The sequence below is a fragment of the Triticum urartu genome, chromosome 3A (genome assembly GCF_056163025.1).
Source record: "Triticum urartu cultivar PI428250 chromosome 3A, HENAU_Tu73, whole genome shotgun sequence".
NCBI lineage: Eukaryota > Viridiplantae > Streptophyta > Magnoliopsida > Poales > Poaceae > Triticum > Triticum urartu.
Genome location: NC_141875.1, coordinates 242,369,369 through 242,376,772, shown reverse-complemented (window position 1 = coordinate 242,376,772; position 7,404 = coordinate 242,369,369).

Sequence of the window (7,404 nt, the reverse complement as noted above, 5' to 3'; positions counted from 1 at the left end):
AACTAATAAATTTTTGCTATAAGTATGTGAGTTCTTTATGACTAATGTTGAGTCCATGGATTATACCCACCCTCACCCTTCCACATTTGCTAGCCTCTTTAGTACCGCGCAACTTTCGCCGGTACCATAAACCCACCATATACCTTCCTCAAAACAGCCACCATACCTACCTATCATGGCATTTCCATAGCCATTCCGAGATATATTGCCATGAAACTTTCCACCGTTCCATTATTATGACACTCTGCATCATTGTCATATTGCTTTGCATGATCATGTAGTTGACATTGTATTTGTGGCAAAGCCACCGTTCATAATTCTTTCATACATGTCACTCTGGATTCATAGCATAACCCAGTACACCGCCGGAGGCATTCACATAGAGTCATATTTTGTTCTAAGTATTGAGTTGTAATTCTTGAGTTGTAAGTAAAAAGAAGTGTGATGATCATCATTATTAGAGCATTGTCCCAGTGAGGAAAGGATGATGGAGACTATGATTCCCCCACAAGTCGGGATGAGACTCCAGACGAAAAATAAAAAAGCTAAAAAAATAATAAAAAAGAGAAAATAGGCCAAAAGAAAAAAGAAGAAGGCCCAAATAAAAAATGAGAGAAAAAGATAGAAGGGACAATATTACTATCCTTTTCCACACTTGTGATTCAAAGTAGCACCATGATCTTCATGATAGAGAGTCTCCTATGTTGTCACTTTCATAAACTAGTGGGAATTTTACATTATATAACTTGGCTTGTATATTCCTATGATGGGATTCCTCAAATTGCCTTAGGTCTTCGTGATCAAGCAATTTGGATGCACACCCACTTAGTTTCTTTTGTTGAGCTTTTATACACTTATAGCTCTAGTGCATCTGTTGCATGGCAATCCCTACTCACTCACATTGATATCTATTAATGGGCAACTCCATAGCCCATTGATACGCCTAGTTGATGTGAGACTATCTTCTCCCTTTTTTGTCTTCTCCACAACCACCATTCTATTCCACCATAGTGCTATATCCATGGCTCATGCTCATATATTGCGTGAAGATTGAAAAAGTTTGAGAACATCAAATGTATGAAACAATTGCTTGGCTTGTCATCGGGGTTGTGCATGATTTAATATTTTGTGTGATGAAGATAGAGCATATCCATACTATATGATTTTGTAGGGATAACTTTCTTTGGTCATGTTATTTTGAGAAGACATGATTGCTTAGTTAGTATGCTTGAAGGATTATTATCTCTATGTCAATATTAAACTTTTATCTTGAATCTTTCTGATCTGAACATTCATGCCACAATAAATAGAAATTACATTGAGAAATATGTTAGGAAGCATTCCACATCAAAAATTCTTTTTTATCATTTACCTACTCCAGGACGAGTAGGAATTAACCTTGCGGATGCTTGATACGTCTCCAACGTATCTATAATTTTTGATTGCTCCATGCTATTATATTATCTATTTTGGATGTTAATGGGCTTATTTTTACACATTTATTATATTTTTGGGACTAACCTATTAACCGGAGGCCCAGCCCAAATTGTTGTTTTTTTGCCTATTTTAGAGTTTCGCCGAAATGGAATATCAAACGGAGTCCAAACAAAATGAAACCTTCGGGAGCGTTATTTTTGGAACAAACATGATCTAGGAGACTTGGAGTGGACATCAAGCAATCAACGAGGCGGCCATGAGGCAGGGGGCGCCCACCCCCCTTGGCGCGCCCTCCACCCTCATGGGCCCCTCGTTTCTCCACCGACGTACTTCTTCCTCCTATATATATAACCATATACCCACAAACATCCAGGAGCACCACGAAACCCTATTTCCACCGTCGCAACCTTCTGTACCCAGGAGATCCCATCTTGGGGCCTTTTCTGGAGCTCCGCCAGAAGGGGCATTGATCACGAAGGGCCTCTACATCAACTCCATGGCCTCTCCGATGATGTGTGAGTAGTTTACTTCATACCTTCGGGTCCATAGCTAGTAGCTAGATGGCTTCTTCTCTCTCTTTGGATCTCAATACAATGTTATCCTCGATTCTCTTGGAGATCTATTCGATGTAACTCTTCTTTTTGCGGCATGTTTGTCGAGATCCGATGAATTTGTGGGTTTATGATCCAGATTATCTATGAACAATATTTGAATCTTCTTTGAATTATACTATGTATGATTGGTTTATCTTTGCAAGTCTCTTAGAATTATCAGTTTGGTTTGGCCTACTAGATTGATATTTCATGGAATGGGAGAAGTGCTTAGCTTTGGGTTCAATCTTGCGGTGCTCGACCCCAGTGACAGAAAGGGAAACGACATCTATTGTATTGTTGCCATCGAGGATAAAAAGATGGGGTTTATATCATATTGCATGAGTTTATCCCTCTACATCATGTCATCTTGCTTAAGGTGTTACTCTGTTCTTATGAACTTAATACTCTAGATGCATGCTGGATAGCGGTCGATGTGTGGAGTAATAGTAGTAGATGTAGGCAGGAGTCGGTCTACTTCTCGCTGACGTGATTCCTATATACATGATCATTCCTAGATATTCTCATAATTATTTGCTTTTCTATCAATTGCTTGACAGTAATTTGTCCACCCACCGTAATACTTATGCTATCTTGAAAGAAGCCACTAGTTAAACCTATGGCCCCTGGGTCTATTTTCCATCATACAAGTTTCCAATCTATTTTATTTTGCAATCTTTACTTTCAATCTATATCATAAAAATACCAAAAATACTAATCTTATTATTATCATCTCTATCAGATCTCACTCTTGCAAGTGGTCGTGAAGGGATTGACAACCCCTTTATCGCGTTGGTTGCGAGGTTCTTATTAGTTTGTGTAGGTACGAGGTAACTCGCACGTGGTCTCCTACTGGATTGATACCTTGGTTCTCAAAAACTGAGGGAAATACTTGCGCTGCTTTACTGCACCACCCTTTCCTCTTCAAGGGAAAACCAACGCAGTGCTCAAGGGGTAGCAAGGACCTACATGTGCAAGACCAAATTATTAAAAACCTAAATATTAGAATGGTTCCTGCAATTGCACAATAATGGGCTATTAGACAATGGACCATGCACATGCTAACCTCGATTGTAAACCTCAGTGCTTCCCGTATTTTCCCTGCAACACATATAGGGTAGTTAGTCATTAGGTTAAGTAAGGGTTTGCATGCTATCAGTAAAATATGTTGATGAAAAATAAGCATATTGCCACACGGAAAACCCATTTATCCAAACCAAGCATGATTAAGAACTAGGAAATATAGCACGTGTATATGTTTCTCATGTATTAAGTGTAGCCAAATTCGATTTATTCCTCACATGCACAACAATACTAAATTCTGCCCATGACAATTGGACATCGCATTGCAGAATTGAACCAAGCAGTTATATAAACACCACAACAAATGAACCAAATATTAACTGAGCACCACATTGCACAATATAACATACTCCTAATAGAAGATCAGATAGTTAACCAAACCAAGCATGCTTAAAAACTTGGAAATATAGGAATTGTATTTGTTTCTCATGTATTTACTACAGCAAAATTCAATTTATTCCTCACAATGTATACAATAACAGGATGCACCCACAACAATTGAACATCGCATTGCAGAATTGAACCAAACAGTTAACTAAACACCACAACAAATGAACCAAACGTTAACTGAGCACCATATTGCACAATATAACATACTCCTAATAGAAGATCAGACAGTTAACCAAACCAAGAATGCTTAACAACTTGGAAATATAGCAATTGTATTTGTTTCTCATGTACTTAGTACAACCAAATTCGATTTACTTCTCACATGGTATACAATAACAGAATGCACCCACAACTATTGAACATCGCATTGCAGAATTGAACCAAATATTTAACTAAACACCACAACACAATTGGACCAAACGTTAACTGAGCACCACATTGCACAATGTGTAACCAAACTAAGCATGCTTGACAACTTGGAAATATAGCAATTGTATTTGTTTCTCATGTATTTTGTAAAGATAAATTCAATTTATTTCTCACATTGAAGACAATACAAAATTGCAGCATGAAGAATTGAACATCGCATTTGTAGAATTGAACCAAATAGTTAACTAAAGACAACTACTAATTAACCAAACAGTTAATAAGTGAGCACCACACTACGCGACATATATAACATATACACTAGAGCAATAGATTGCATGGTAAAAAATACATAGGACAATTCATTAGAATTTGTTAAGGAAAGACAGGAGCAGCACACGCAACGGGTAAACCGAGCATGCTTAACTGGCGTAGCTAGAAAATGGCATGGTGCTCCTCCAAGATCCGGGGGTCGGCTCGAATGGCAACCATCGCGACCTCATCCGCACGTGCGACCGTGATTTGCTTCTCTGCTGCCAAATGCTCCTTGAGCTCTTGGCTATACTACGTGCACCATGACTTAGGGCGGCGCTTATTTGGTGGAGGGGTTGGTGATTTCAGTGGAAGTTGTCGCGCCGGCGGTCGGGGCATGTGGGATGTGGAAGGAGGAGGAGGATGGGGGTCGGTGTGGATTACGTGCCTGGATAGACAAGGCCGAGCAGCGTGAAGGAGGGTCGCCGGCAAGGAGGCGGCACTGCAAGCAAGGAGTGAAGGTTTCAACTAGGAAAGGAAGGCGGAAACAGGGGAAATGTGGCTTTTGGTAACGGGGAGGGGCGAGGTAGATATTTCCGCGGAAGCCAAAAATTTTGAATCAGTTCAGCAAAAAAACTGGCGCGCAAAGTGTCATCACACATGGTCCCTTATTCAGAACTGTGTACGATATGTGAACATCACAAATGATTCAAATAGCTTAACCCGTGTGTGATGAGTTTGAACGTCGAAAATTTTGGTTCAGATTTCCCTAGTTACAGTGGTCATCCACGTCATTGCATAATTTGGGGACACAAAGGAGACTACAGCACACCCACACTTCTTAATCGAGCATGTTCAACAATTAAACAGAGCTAGCTGGCCTAAACATTACTCTAACAAATTAAAGATCGGCGCTCTTAATTAAACAAAGCAAAGAGTAATAGTACGACTGGTGCTTGTCGATCTCCGTGACACCTCCATGTCTAGCTCGTGCCCGACAGACTCCTGGGGAAGGGGATCCATCGCACCACACTCGACAAGCATCTCGACGTCCATGTTCGCCATCTCTTTGGAAAAGGCAGCCACGAGCTGGGCGTGGGCCGCCGTGATCTGGGCTTGGACGGGCTCCTTCGTCGCAAGGTATGCGGCGGAGGAACGTACGGCTGCTTGAACGCTCTCGGTGATTGCCAATTCTTTGGCCGTGGGTTGCCGACCGTTGTCGTAGAAGCTTCGTTCGATTTGTGCGGTGACCGCCACGAGATGGGCATGTGCGGCCTCGACATGGTCATTGGTGGACTCCCTCAGGGCTAAGGCCGCCGTTGTAGAACAGACAGCTATTGTGCCGCTCTCGCCAGTTGCTATCCCCAAGGCAGATGTTGTTGCTGCCACCTGAGAAGCAACAACGGCCGTTTGGGCTGCCCTGGCCGCCCGGTCGCAGATTGCGGCCGTGCTCATGCACCTTGTTAGCATGCGCATGGCAGCTGCGGCCGCGCTTGTCGGTGTCAAAACCGGCGGATCTCGGGTAGGGGTCCCGAACTATGCGTCTAGGATCGATGGTAATAGGAGACAGGGGACACAATGTTTACCCAGGTTCGGGCCCTCTCTATGGAGGTAATACTCTACGTCCTGCTTGATTGATATTAATGAATATGAGTGTTACAAGAGTTGATCTACCACGAGATCATAATGGCTAGACCCTACAAGCCTAGCCTATATGACTATGGTAATTAGTATATATCCTTTCCGGACTAACCCCTCCGGTTTATATAGACACCGAGGGGATCTAGGGTTTACATAGAGTTGGTTACATAGGAAGGAATCTTCATAGTTGGTCGCCAAGCTTGCCTTCCACGCAAAGGAGAGTCCAATCCGAACACAGGTACATTCTTTGGCCATCATATCATCACAGCCCATCAGTTTGGCCCATGGATAATAAGTCGGACGCCCGAGGACCCCTTAGTCCAGGACTCCCTCAGTAGCCCCTGAACCTGGCTTCAATGATGAGGAGTCCGGCGCGCAGATTGTCTTCGGCATTGCAAGGCGGGTTCCATTCTATCTGAACTTCAAGATAGTCTTCGGACGCAATGATAGTATCTAGACCTGTCACACACACCATACACGACCGCAGAGAGAATATATTTTTACACGGGTCTAATCCACTGACAGCTTTTACAATATGACATCACGTTTGTCCGGTCATAATTTCGAACCGCTTTCATGTTTCGACGCCCCATGTCCTGAGACGTGGTTGCCGTTGGCATGTCTTGTGAAAGCAGAGATCGTGTCCCCTTATCGCGGGATTCTCATCAATGCGGGCATGGGTAACCCAACCGTGCCATTTATATAGCCCTTGGGAATAGGCGAATATTAAGGCGAGTGAGGAGGCGTTTAATATTCGTTGCCTTTATAAGGGGATAAGGGTTCCCTCTTCCTCTCTCACACCTTCTCTCTGTCTCCGCCCTTCCAATCTCGAGCTCCAGCGCCCAATTTCTCATCTCCATTCCACTCAAGCAACCATGTCCGGTTCCGGAGGCCAGGGCAAGTGGATGGTCTCCTCCGTCAAGGAGGAGAACATTACGGAGCTTTGGGCGGCCGAATACTTGGTGACGGAGATCACTCACCGCCTGTCGACCGAGGGACAAGTCGTCCCCACACCGAAGCCCATCGAGAGGGTAGTTTTCCTCCCCCATTTCTTCCACGGGCTAGGGTGTCCACTCGACCCTTTCGTCCGTGGGCTGATGTATTATTACGGGATAGATTTCCATGATCTGTCCCCGAATTCCTTCCTCAAAATCTCGGCGTTTATCGTCATGTGTGAGGCTTACCTCCGCATCCAACCCCACTTCGGGATGTGGCTCAAAGTCTTCAACGTAAAGCCGAAGGTGGTGGATGGCCAGCACGCAGAGTGCGGAGGAGCCATGGTACCTTTGTGGACAGAGTAAAGGAGTGGGAGAAGCAGTGCTTCTACATCACAGAACCTCACGGCACTACCTGGGCCGCAGCTGCCGAATTCTGCTCCGGCGCTCCCATGCGACTCACCTCGTGGGTCAAGAAGAGTCCGGACTGGGGTTCCCCTGACGAGGTGATAGCGCTGCAGACGCACGTTCAAACCATGGTGACCAAGAAAGTCAAGCTTGTTGATGTGATCCAGGTGATGCTAGTTCGTTGTATCCTTCCGTGCCAGCGCCGAAGCCGCCCTCTGTGGGAGTTCAACCCGAAGACGCATGAGACCCTGGTGAGGCTCTTTGAGACTACTCATGAAGGTGCATGGAAGTTGCTCTTTAAG